The sequence below is a fragment of the Cryptomeria japonica genome, unplaced genomic scaffold (genome assembly GCF_030272615.1).
Source record: "Cryptomeria japonica unplaced genomic scaffold, Sugi_1.0 HiC_scaffold_1061, whole genome shotgun sequence".
In the NCBI taxonomy this organism is placed as follows: domain Eukaryota; kingdom Viridiplantae; phylum Streptophyta; class Pinopsida; order Cupressales; family Cupressaceae; genus Cryptomeria; species Cryptomeria japonica.
In genome coordinates this window covers 30001-43470 of record NW_026729706.1, presented here as the reverse complement: position 1 = coordinate 43470, position 13470 = coordinate 30001, and the positions used below count along the sequence as shown (strand labels likewise).

General features: G+C 58.5%; 1 non-coding gene across 1 annotated transcript; it reads right to left on the bottom strand.

Annotated features, from left to right (window-relative positions):
* Positions 1 to 826: 826 nt before the first annotated feature.
* Positions 827 to 945, bottom strand: LOC131873116 (5S ribosomal RNA). The gene has a single exon (XR_009371152.1). It is a non-coding gene; the product is annotated as a 5S ribosomal RNA (ribosomal RNA).
* Positions 946 to 13470: the final 12525 nt, after the last annotated feature.

The window sequence follows — 13470 nt, the reverse complement described above, 5'->3', positions numbered from 1 at the left end:
CTGCGCACCTTGGTGGGCGCCATGGTGCGCACCTTTCGTGCGCTCCAAGGTGCGCACGAAGTCGGAGCTCGGTTTGCCCCGGGTGCGCACCTTGGTGGGCGCCATGGTGCACTCCGAGGTGCCCAAGATTGGTGCGCACCAAGGAGCGCTCCGAAGTGCGCTCCAAGGTGCGCGCGAAGTCGAAAGTTGGGTTAATTGTCCGGTTTGCCTCGGGTGCGCACCTTGCGTGCACCTTCGCCAGGGTGGGCGCCTTGGTGCGCACACCTTGGCTGGGCTGCGCACACCTTGGCACCCGCGTTTCCTTCATTTTAAATTTTTTTTTTTTACAATCTCTCAAGTGGGAAATTCTATAATCTCAACTTTTTTTGCCTTTTCAGGAAACTTTTGAATGGAGCGCATCATTGGTGCGCTCCGAAGTGTGCTCCAAAGCTCTCTCCAGCTGCGTGCACCTGCCCCGGCCGCGCACCCGGCCCCGCCCAGCTTCGCTCACCTGTCCCGGGCGTCTGGTGCGGAACCTTAGAGTAAGAAACATCACCGTGCACCTTGGCCAACGTGCGCGACTCGACCGAGCGCGCACTGGCCGAGGTGCACACCGATTTCACCTGGGTGCGCGCGCAGCACCTCGGGCGCACCGGGGTGCGCGCACAACGCCCGGGTTGCACCGTGGCCTGTGTGCTCGGGGTGCCTCGGGTGCGCGCTCGGTGTCGCCCCCGCTGCGCGCGGTAGTGCGGGCAGCGCACCCCGGCCCGGCCCGGCCCCGACGAGAACGCAAACGGGCAAAAGGTTTATTCAAATAGCATTGCGACGCCCGGCGAAAAACTAAAAAAGGGTGCAACACCGGGACTTCCCGGGAGGTCACCCATCCCAGTACTACTCCGGCCCAAGCGCGCTTAACTGCGGAGTTCTGATGGGATCCGGTGCACTAATGCTGGTATGATCGCACCCGTTATGAGCTTGTCGCAGTGTGTACTTAGCAAACCGCGACCCACGTGCGAATCCACCCCGGCCACCCACCCCCGTCGAGGTGCACACCCTCCCTCGCGAAGTGCGCCCCGTTCGCCAAGTGTGAGCCCTGCCCGGGTGCGCGCACCTTGCTAGGGCGTCGGGTGTGCACCCGGCCCGGCCTACGTGCGTGCACCTGGAGGGGGCGTCGTGTGCGTGCAGTGTCCCGTCTGCAACGCGGTGCCCACACACCACCTCGGGCGCAACGACCTGCGCTCACATGTGGGCCGAGTGCACCTTGGTGCATGTTCGGGGCGCCTCGGGTGCACGCTCGATCTTGCCCCGGTGCACCAAGGCGCTCGGTTTGCCCCGGGTGCGCACTTGGTGCAAGGTGGGCACCCAAAATAGGGATCAAGCACCAAAACACAAGTTTCGGGATGCAAAATGGGACCCAAGGACCACAAATGCGTTCCAAGACCCATGATGGGTCCACGAGAACAAAAATGTGTTCCGAGACTTAATAAACAAATATTGGGTTTTAGGAGAAGAAACATGCTCTGATGCCCAAAACGAGAATCGACCCCGAAAAGGCCACAGGCCAAAAGTGGGATGCGAGACAAAAAAAAATGGGACCCGAGGACCAAAATTGGGTTCCCAGGTCGAAGACAGGGCAACCGGACAAGAAACGACCTCTAAGGCTCGAAATGAGTCCCGACGACTAAAACTTGACAAGAAGCACCCATCAGGCACCCAACTCGACACCCATGGGATGCCGACCCACCCGGGCTTCCACCTAGCACACCTTGGCACCCACCCACCCTCGCACCCAACCTCGCACCCAACTTAGCACCTTTGAACCCACATTGGCACTCACCCTGACCCTGGCACCTTGGAACCCACATTGGCACTCACCTTGACCCTGGCACCCACCTTTGCACTCACCTTGGGACCCACCCTGGCTCCCACCTCGGCACCCACCCAGACACCCACCTTGGTTCCTTGGCACCCACCTTGGATCCTTGGCACCCACCCCGACACCCACCTTGGCACGCAACTTGGCTACTTGCCACCCACCTTGGCTCCTTGACGCCCACCCCGACAACCACCCCGTGACCTACCCTGGCTAGGGTTGGTGCACACCCACCCTGGTGCCCACCTTGGCACCCACCCTATGACCCACCTTGGCACGCACCTTAGTACCCACCCCGTTACCCACCCTAGGACCCACCCCGTGACCCACCTTGGCCAGGGTGGGTGCACCCACCCTGGTGCCCACCTTGGCACCCACCCATCCTAGCACCCAGCCTGTGACCGGGCTTGGAACCCAACCTTGCACCCGCACCCGTCTTGGCCAGTGTGGGTGCGCACCCATCCTGGCACCCACGTTGTGACACACCCTTTAACCCACGCACCCTAGCACCCACGTTGGCACCCACCTTGGAACCCAACCTAGCAACTTGGCACCCACCCCGTGACCCACCTTGGCATCCACCATAGCAGTCGCCGACTTGGCACCCACCTCGGCACCCACCTTGACACTTGTGGACCCACCTTGCCACTCACCCTAGCATCGACCCATCCTAGCACCCACCCTGGCACCTTTGCACCCTAGCACTCACCCATCCTAGCACCTAACCTGTGACCCACCTTGACACTCACCCTCGCACCCACCTTGGAACCCAACCTAGCACCCACCCACCCTGACACCAACCCTAGCACCTACCCACCCTTGCACCCACCCTGTGACCCATCTTGGCACCCACCCATCCTACCACTCAACCTATCACCCACCTTCTCACCCACCTTGGCATCCACCTTAGCACCCACCCACACTGGCACCTTGGCACCCACCTCGGGCAAGGTGGGTGCACACCCACCCTGGCACCCAATTTAGAACCCACCGAGCATGTTACCCACCTTGGCACCCACATTGCAGCCCACCCTAGTACCCACCCTATGACCCACATTGGCATCCACACCCTAGCACCCAGGCACCTCGACACCCGCCTTGACACCCACCCTAGCACTGAACCTGTGACCCACCTTGGAACTCACCCTAGAACCCACCCACCCTGTGAACCACCTTGGCATCCACCTTAGCACCCACCCACCTTGGCACCCACTCTAGCACTCACCCATCCTAACACCCAACTTGTTACCCACCTTGGCACCCGCCCTCGCGTCCACCTTGAAACCCACCCTAGCACCCACCCACGCAGGAGCCCACCTTGGCACCCAACCTAACACCCACGCATCCTGGCACCCAACTTGTGACCCACCTTGGAACCCACCCTAGTACCCACCTTTGAACCCACTATATCACCAACCCACCTTGGCACCCACCCTATGACCCTCTTTGGAATCCACCCTAGCACGCACCCACCCTGGCACCCACCATGGAGCGCACCCTAGCACCCACCCACCTCGGCACGCACCTCAACACCCACCTTGGTGTGCGCACTGCGCCAACCTCTCAAAGACCCTATGTGGTGCGCTCCAAAGTGTACACCTTTGGTGCGCTCCAAGGTGCGCACCTTTGGTGCACACCGAGGTGCACACCAAAGTGTGCACCGAGGTGAGCACCAAAGTGCACTCCAGGGTGCACACCAAGGCGTGCACCTTTGGTGCGGTCAATGCAAACGAATTCGGAAGTTGGGGTCGATGTCCTAATCGCTGCTGCAGACTACACGTATGAGAATCGGACAAATAGCTTTATATAGGGGAGGTGTTGCGTTTGATGGGTCGACTCCCCTGGTTGTGTGCACTGCACCAACTTCAAAGACCCTGTCTTGTTTAAGAAGTCAAAAGTTGGGGTGGATGTCCTAATCATTGCTGCAGTCTACGCATGTATGAGAATCAGACAAATAGCTTATATAGGGGAGGTGTTGCATTCGGTGGGTTGACTCCCCTGGTTGTGCGCACTGCGCCAACCTCAAAGACCCCGCATAGCAGAAGAAGTCGGAAGTCGGATTTTGGTGAGCACCAAGGCGTGCACCTTTGGTGCGGTCAACGCAGACGAATTCAGAAGTTGGGGTGGATGTCCTAATCGTTGTTGCAGGCTACACATGTATGAGAATCAGACAAATAGCTTATATAGGGGAGGTGTTGGGTTTGATGGGTCAACTCCCTTGGTTGTGCGCATTACGCCAACCTCAAAGACCTTGTTTTCGTTAAGAAGTCAAAAGTTGGGGTCAATGTCCTAATGGCTCCTGCAGGCTACACATGTATGAGAATCGGACAAATAGCTTATATAGGGGAGGTGTTGGGTTTGATGGGTCGACTCCCCTGGTTGTGCGCATTACGTCAACCTCAAAGACCTTGTTTTCGTTAAGAAGTCAAAAGTTGGGGTCGATGTCCTAATTGCTCCTGTAGACTACACATGTATGAGAATCAGACAAATAGCTTATATAGGGGAGGTGTTGGGTTTGATGGGTTGACTCCCCTAGTTGTTCGCATTACACCAACCTCAAAGACCTTGTTTTCGTTTAGAAGCCGAAAGTTGGGGTCGATGTCCTAATTGCTCCTGCAGGCTACGCATGTATGAGAATCAGACAAATAGCTTATATAGGGGAGGTGTTGGGTTTGATGGGTCGACTCCCCTGGTTGTGCGCATTGCGCCAACCTCAAAGACCCTGCATTGCGGATGAAGTCGAAAGTCAGAGTTTGGTGTGCTACAAGGTGTGGTCGAAGGTGCTCACCTAGGTGTGCACCTTTGGAGCACAGGAAAAGTGCCCTCCAAAAGTGCGCACCTTTGGAGTGCACAAAAGTGCCCTCCAAAAGTGCGCACCTTTGGAGCGCAGAAAAGTGCCCTCCAAAAAGTGCCCTCCAAAAGTGCGCACCTTTGGAGCGCAGAAAAGTGCCCTCCAAAAAGTGCCCTCCAAAAGTGCGCACCTTTGGAGCGCAGAAAAGTGCCCTCCAAAAAGTGCCCTCCAAAAGTGCGCACCTTTGGAGCGCAGAAAAGTGCCCTCCAAAAAGTGCCCTCCAAAAGTGCGCACCTTTGGAGCGCAGAAAAGTGCCCTCCAAAAAGTGCCCTCCAAAAGTGCGCACCTTTGGAGCGCAGAAAAGTGCCCTCCAAAAAGTGCCCTCCAAAAGTGCGCACCTTTGGAGCGCAGAAAAGTGCCCTCCAAAAAGTGCCCTCCAAAAGTGCGCACCTTTGGAGCGCAGAAAAGTGCCCTCCAAAAAGTGCCCTCCAAAAGTGCGCACCTTTGGAGCGCAGAAAAGTGCCCTCCAAAAAGTGCCCTCCAAAAGTGCGCACCTTTGGAGCGCAGAAAAGTGCCCTCCAAAAGTGCGCACTTTTGGTGCGCACCAAGGCGCTGGTTCGGTCGTTGCAGGCGAGTTCGGAAGTTGGGGTCGATGTCCTGAGCGGAGGTGCAAACTACACAGGTGTCGGAATCGGACAAATAGCTTATATAGGGGAGGTGTATGCTTCGATGGGTCGACTCCCCAGGTTGAGCGCACCGCGCCAACCTCAAAGACCCTACGGTATGGATGAAGTCGGAAGTTGGGTCCGATGACCGATTCGATTAGTAGGTATGCTCATGAGGTCGGAATTTGGGTCCGATGACCTGCCATGTGCAGGAAGGCGAATGTTGACACTGTGCGTTGCAAGGTGCACACCAAGGCGCTGGTGCGGTCTTTTTAGTCGAGTTCGGAAGTTGGGGTCGATGTCCTGATCGGAGGTGCAAGCTACACAGGTGTGGGAATCGGACAAATAGCTTATATAGGGGAGGTGTATGCTTCGTTGGGTCGACTCCCCGGGTTGAGCGCACCGCGCCAACCTCAAAGACCCTACGGTATGGATGAAGTCGGAAGTTGGGTCCGATGACCGATTCGATATGTAGGCATACTCGCGAGGTCGGAATTTGGGTCCGATGACCTGCCACGTGCAGGAAGGCGAATGTTGGCACTGTGCGTTGCAAGGTGCGCACCAAGGCGCTGGTTCGGTCGTTGGAGGCGAGTTCGGAAGTTGGGGTCGATGTCTTGATCGGAGGTGCAAACTACACAGGTGTGGGAATCGGACAAATAGCTTATATAGGGGAGGTGTATGCTTCGTTGGGTCGACTCCCCGGGTTGAGCGCACCGCGCCAACCTCAAAGACCCTACGGTATGGATGAAGTCGGAAGTTGGGTCCGATGACCGATTCGATATGTAGGCATACTCGCGAGGTCGGAATTTGGGTCCGATGACCTGCCATGTGCAGGAAGGCGAATGTTGGGACTGTGCGTCGCAAGGTGCGCACCAAGGCGCTGGTGCCGTCGTTGCAGTCGAGTTCGGAAGTTGGGGTCGATGTCCTGGTCAGAGGTGCAAACTACACAGGTGTGGGAATCGGACAAATAGCTTATATAGGGGAGGTGTATGCTTCGATGGGTCGACTCCCTGGGTTGAGCGCACCGCGCCAACCTCAAAGACCCTACAGTATGGATGAAGTCGGAAGTTGGGTCCGATGACCGATTCGATACGTAGGCATATTGGCGAGGTCTGAATTTGTGTCCGATGACCTGCCATGCGCAGGAAGGCGGAATTTGGGTCCGATGACCGAGTTGATGGCGTGCCATGCGCAGAAAGGCGGAATTTGGGTCCGATGACCGAGTTGATGTTGATGGCCCGCCATGCACAGGAAGGCGGAATTTGGGTCCGATGACCGATTTGAAGGCGTGCCATACGCAAAAAGGCGGAGTTTGGGTCCGATGACCGAGTTGATATTGATGGCCCGCCATGCGCAGGAAGGCGGAATTTGGGTCCGATGACCTGACATACGCATGGAGTCCGACTCGGGGGCCGATGTTCGATTCGATGACTTGCATTGTGGGTAAAGTCGGAAGTTGTGGTCTTTGACCCGATTCGATGACCAGACTTCGGCTGCTTGAGAATCGGACAAATAACTTATATAGGGGAGGTAGTGTTCTCGAGCATCCTCCCCCCGTGCCCGTTTATGTCGATTGATGCTGGTGCTCGACTGGTTGGAGCGCTCGGATGCAAAAATCTTGCACCAGGATTTATCGATTGTGATGGACACGGCAAGTCTCCTGATTGCTATGCAGGAGCTCATCGTGAATCTCTATGCGGCCTTGGTATGGACTCGACCTGCGGAATGGTTCGGCAATGGTAGTCGCTCCAACACGTCCTTGCAATGGCCACAGAGGTGATTCGACTAGAGCTCCAGTCTAGCTTTTGGGTTGCTTGGCGGACTGGTATAGCCGCGATCGAGTTCCGGCCATGAACGTTTTAGATAGCTCTTGGGCTTTCTGGGACGGAAGTCGGAAGTTTGGGCTGTTGTCCGATTTGATGACCATTCTTCGGATGTGTGAGAATCGGACAAATAACTTATATAGGGGACTGTGTTGTCTCACGCAGCCCCCTCCGTGCCCCTCTATCTCGACCGATGTTGGTGCTTGAAAGGGTTGGGATCGCTCGGATTTATAAACGTGCACCACCATTTGTCGAGTGTGAGGGACGCGGCAGGTCTCCTAAATGCTATGCGGGCGCTCTCTGAGAATCTCTATCCGGCCTCGACACAGACTAGTCTTGCTGAATGGTTTGGCACTGGTAGTCGATCCAACACGTCGTTGTTGTGGCCGCCTAGGCGATTCGATTCGAGCCCCCGTCTAGCTTTTGGGTTGCTTGGCGGATTTTGCCCTATCCGCAAGTGAGCTCGGTCCCTAAACGTTCGAGAAACCCGATTGCTATGCGCCGACTCTCTTTCTTGCGAGCCTCCATCTAGCTTTTGGGTCTCTACGGAACGGAAGTCGGAATCTGGGACCGTTGTTTGATTCGACGAGGCAGACTACGGTTGTGCGAGAATCGGACAAATAACTTATATAGGGGAGGTGTTGACTGGAGCATTCTCCCCCGTGCCCCTCTAACTCGACCAATGCTGGCGCTCGAACGGTGGTAGCGCTCGGATTTTCATTGAGCGCCAGCATTGGTCGATTTAGAGGGGCATGCGAGATTCCCGAATGCTATGCGAGGGCTCTAACGGAAATGTCTATTGGTTTCGGTATGGATGCAATTGCGAGTGGTTCGGCAAAGGTAGTCGTTCCGATGCGTCCATGTCGTGGCCAAATCGATAATTCGATTTGAGCCCTCGTATAGCATTTGGGTCTCTCGATGTGATTCCGCATTCCAGTCCCTTTGGGCACTGCTTGAGCCGCATCCCAGGGGGTTCCCTTCCCAATAATCTGCCTCGCAACCCGATTGCTATGCGGTGAGGCTCCTCGGCCGCCTCGGAACTATCTGTGTATCAGACGCATCGCGGGATAAGGGGTTGGCAACGGTAGTCGCCCCAAGCGCGTCCGATGCTTGGACCATTCCGAGGCGGCCCTGAAGCCTCTTCCGTCTAGCCGTTGGGTCCTTCTCGCCGCATCCCTCGCCTCGCACCCCGATTGCTATGCGGTGAGGCTCCTCGGCCGCCTCGGAACTATCTGTGTATCGGACGCGTCGCGGGATAAGGGGTTGTCACTGGTAGTCGCCCCAAGCGCGTCCGATGCTTGGACCATTCCGAGGCGGCCCTGAAGCCTCTTCCGTCTAGCCGTTGGGTCCTTCTCGCCGCATCCCTCGCCTCGCACCCCGATTGCTATGCGGTGAGGCTCCTCGGCCGCCTCGGAACTATCTGTGTATCGGACGCGTCGCGGGATAAGGGGTTGTCATTGGTAGTCGCCCCAAGCGCGTCCGATGCTTGGACCATTCCGAGGCGGCCCTGAAGCCTCTTCCGTCTAGCCGTTGGGTCCTTCTCGCCGCATCCCTCGCCTCGCACCCCGATTGCTATGCGGTGAGGCTCCTCGGCCGCCTCGGAACTATCTGTGTATCGGACGCGTCGCGGGATAAGGGGTTGTCACTGGTAGTCGCCCCAAGCGCGTCCGATGCTTGGACCATTCCGAGGCGGCCCTGAAGCCTCTTCCGTCTAGCCGTTGGGTCCTTCTCGCCGCATCCCTCGCCTCGCACCCCGATTGCTATGCGGTGAGGCTCCTCGGCCGCCTCGGAACTATCTGTGTATCGGACGCGTCGCGGGATAAGGGGTTGTCACTGGTAGTCGCCCCAAGCGCGTTCGATGCTTGGACCATTCCGAGGCGGCCCTGAAGCCTCTTCCGTCTAGCCGTTGGGTCCTTCTCGCCGCATCCCTCGCCTCGCACCCCGATTGCTATGCGGTGAGGCTCCTCGGCCGCCTTGGAACTATCTGTGTATCGGACGCGTCGCGGGATAAGGGGTTGTCACTGGTAGTCGCCCCAAGCGCGTCCGATGCTTGGACCATTCCGAGGCGGACCCGAAGCCTCTTCCGTCTAGCCGTTGGGTCCTTCTCGCCGCATCCTTCGCCTCGCACCCCGATTGCTATGCGGTGAGGCTCCTCGGCCGCCTCGGAACTATCTGTGTATCGGACGCGTCGCGGGATAAGGGGTTGTCACTGGTAGTCGCCCCAAGCGCGTCCGATGCTTGGACCATTCCGAGGCGGACCCGAAGCCTCTTCCGTCTAGCCGTTGGGTCCTTCTCGCCGCATCCCTCGCCTCGCACCCCGATTGCTATGCGGTGAGGCTCCTCGGCCGCCTTGGAACTATCTGTGTATCGGACGCGTCGCGGGATAAGGGGTTGTCACTGGTAGTCGCCCCAAGCGCGTCCGATGCTTGGACCATTCCGAGGCGGACCCGAAGCCTCTTCCGTCTAGCCGTTGGGTCCTTCTCGCCGCATCCCTCGCCTCGCACCCCGATTGCTATGCGGTGAGGCTCCTCGGCCGCCTTGGAACTATCTGTGTATCGGACGCGTCGCGGGATAAGGGGTTGTCACTGGTAGTCGCCCCAAGCGCGTCCGATGCTTGGACCATTCCGAGGCGGACCCGAAGCCTCTTCCGTCTAGCCGTTGGGTCCTTCTCGCCGCATCCCTCGCCTCGCACCCCGATTGCTATGCGGTGAGGCTCCTCGGCCGCCTTGGAACTATCTGTGTATCGGACGCGTCGCGGGATAAGGGGTTGTCACTGGTAGTCGCCCCAAGCGCGTCCGATGCTTGGACCATTCCGAGGCGGCCCCGAAGCCTCTTCCGTCTAGCCGTTGGGTCCTTCTCGCCGCATCCCTCGCCTCGCACCCCGATTGCTATGCGGTGAGGCTCCTCGGCCGCCTTGGAACTATCTGTGTATCGGACGCGTCGCGGGATAAGGGGTTGTCACTGGTAGTCGCCCCAAGCGCGTCCGATGCTTGGACCATTCCGAGGCGGCCCCGAAGCCTCTTCCGTGTAGCCGTTGGGTCCTTCTCGCCGCATCCCTCGCCTCGCACCCCGATTGCTATGCGGTGAGGCTCCTCGGCTGCCTTGGAACTATCTGTGTATCGGACGCGTCGCGGGATAAGGGGTTGTCACTGGTAGTCGCCCCAAGCGCGTCCGATGCTTGGACCATTCCGAGGCGGACCTGAAGCCTCTTCCCTCTAGCCGTTGGGGCTTTCTCGCCGCATCCCTCGCCTCGCACCCTGATTGCTATGCTGTGAGGCTCCTCGGCCGCCTTGGAACTATCTGTGTATCGGACGCATCGCGGGATAAGGGGTTGGCAGTGGTAGTCGCCCCAAGCGCATCCGATGCTTGGACCATTCCGAGGCGGCCCTGCAGCCTCTTCCGTCTAGCCGTTGGGGCCATCTCGCCGCATCCCCCACCTCGCACCACGATTGCTATGCGGTGAGGCTCCTTGGCCGCCTCGGAACTATCTGTGTATCGGACGCATCGCGGGATAAGGGGTTGTCACTGGTAGTCGCCCCAAGCGCGTCCGATGCTTGGACTATTCCGAGGCGGCCCTGCAGCCTCTTCCGTCTAGCCGTTGGGGCCATCTCGCTGCATCCCCCACCTCCTCGGCCGCCTCGGAACTATCTGTGTATCGGACGCATCGCGGGATAAGGGGTTGGCAGTGGTAGTCGCCCCAAGCGCGTCCGATGCTTGGACTATTCCGAGGCAGCCCTGCAGCCTCTTCCGTCTAGCCTTTGGGGCCATCTCGCCGCATCCCTCGCCTCGCACCCCGATTGCTATGCGGTGAGGCTCCTCGGCCGCCTGGGAACTATCTTCGTATCGGACGCATCGCGGGATAAGGGGTTGTCACTGGTAGTCGCCCCAAGCGCGTCCGATGCTTGGACTATTCCGAGGCGGCCCTGTGGCCTCTTCCGTCTAGCCGTTGGGGCCATCTCGCCGCATCCCCCACCTCGCACCCCGATTGCTATGCGGTGAGGCTCTTCGGCCGCCTTGGAACTATCTTCGTATCGGACGCATCGCGGGATAAGGGGTTGTCACTGGTAGTGGCCCCAAGCGCGTCCGATGCTTGGACTATTCCGAGGCGGCCCTGCAGCCTCTTCCGTCTAGCCGTTGGGGCCATCTCGCCGCATCCCCCACCTCGCACCCCGATTGCTATGCGGTGAGGCTCCTCGGCCGCCTTGGAACTATCTTCGTATCGGACGCATCGCGGGATAAGGGGTTGTCACTGGTAGTCGCCCCAAGCGCGTCCGATGCTTGGACTATTCCGACGCGGCCCTGTGGCCTCTTCCGTCTAGCCGTTGGGGCCATCTCGCCGCATCCCCCACCTCGCACCCCGATTGCTATGCGGTGAGGCTCCTCGGCCGCCTTGGAACCATCTTCGTATCGGACGCATCGCGGGATAGGGGGCTGTCACTGGTAGTCGCCCCAAGCGTGTCCGATGCTTGGACCATTCCTAGGCGGCCCTGAAGCCTCTTCCGTCTAGCCGTTGGGGCCTTCCCGCCCCATCCCTCGCCTCGCACCCCCGATTGCTATGCGGTGAGGCTCCTCGGCCGCCTTGGAACCATCTGTGTATCGGACGCATCGCGGGATAAGGGGTTGGCACTGGCAGTCGCCCCAAGCGCGTCCGATGCTTGGACCATTCCGAGGTGGCCCTGAAGCCTCTTCCGTCTAGCCGTTGGGGCCTTCCCGCCCCATCCCTCGCCTCGCACCCCGATTGATATGCGGTGAGGCTCCTCGGCCGCCTTGGAACTATCTGTGTATCGGACGCATCGCGGGATAAGGGGTTGGCACTGGTAGTCGTCCCAATCGCATCCGATGCTTGGACCATTCCGAGGCGGCCCTGCAGCCTCTTCCGTTTAGCCGTCGGGGCCTTCCCGCCGCATCCCTCGCCTCGCATCCCGATTCCTATGCGGTGAGTCTTCTCGGCCGCCGCGGAACTATACCTGTTATTGCTACTGCATCCTTCGGCTGGTAACCTCCTCTGCCGCCTTGGAACGTTCTCTTTGTCGGACGCGTCGCGGGATAAGGGGTTGGCACTGGTAGTCGCCCCAAGCGCGCCCGATGCATAGACCGCTCCGAGTCGACCTTGCTTTCAGCCTCTCACATGCATAGACCTCTCTGAGTCGACCCTGCAGCCTCTCACGTTTAGCCTTTGGAATCTCGCCTCACAACATGATTGCTATCCTTGATGCATCCCTTGCCTCGAGCCCTGATTGCTTTCTTGGCTGCATCCCTCCTCTCCTCACAGCCCGGTTGTCATCACTGCTTCATCCGTCGCTTCATGCATTCTGGCTGCTGGGCCCTTCCCACCGCACACCTCGATTGCTATCTCTTCTGCATCACACACCCCGATTGCTATCTCTGCTACATCCCTCGGCTCTCACTTCTGCATCCTTCGCCTCACACCTCGATTGCTATCAATGCTGCATCCGTAACCTCACACCCCGATTGCTATGCGGGGAGGCTCCTTGGCCGCCTTGGAAATTTCTGTGTGTCGGACGCACCGCGGGATAAGGGGTTGGCACTGGTAGTCGCCCCAAGTGCGCCCGATTCTTAGACCGCTTCGAGGTGACCTCGTAGCCTCTTTCGTCCAGGCTTCCTGCCTTCAACGCCCTTTTTACACCTCGATTGCTATGCGCGGGCTCGTTGGCGTCTATCACCTCTCTGCGAAGAGTGGCACGATGATTGTTGGGGTAAATCGTAGCAGTCCGATCTCTGGCCTTGGGCCATTGTGAGGGCTGATCGATTTCCTGTGCGCATCTCGTGTTCGCCCAGTAACAGACTCGACGACTTGTAATCGGTCTTGTTCCCGATTGTTCCTGGAGGTAGTCTTCGGAACTCTTGGATTTGACCTGTCACTCGAACTGTCCTCTTCCGAGGATGCTTGTGTGTGTGTGCTTGTGCCATTTCCTTGGCGGTATTAACGAGATATTAAAGAGCGGAGTGAGCGCCTCGCCCAGCTATGTTTGGGGCTCTCACTCCCTTACCCGGTGTGCGACCGCTTTGCACGTAGGTTGCGGAGCATCGCGACTCTTTCGATGTTTGGCGGTTGTCTTCCGGTGATGCGTTGGTCCCGAAGTGCACGTTACTAGCATTTCTGCCATTGTTCTCGATCTTTGGCACGTTCCTTCGTTGCAATTGGATATATATCTCCGTTTATACGCGCAGGCTTCTCCCGCCTATTCAGCGCTGTCCCACTCTCAGCACTCTCGTGGTCTCCTTGGCTTCTCTCTCCCGTGAGCGAGCTCTCTTCTCGAGTCTTTTCCATGTCCCATGGAGGTTGCCTTGCGAAATTCGGGCACACAAACGTGACCG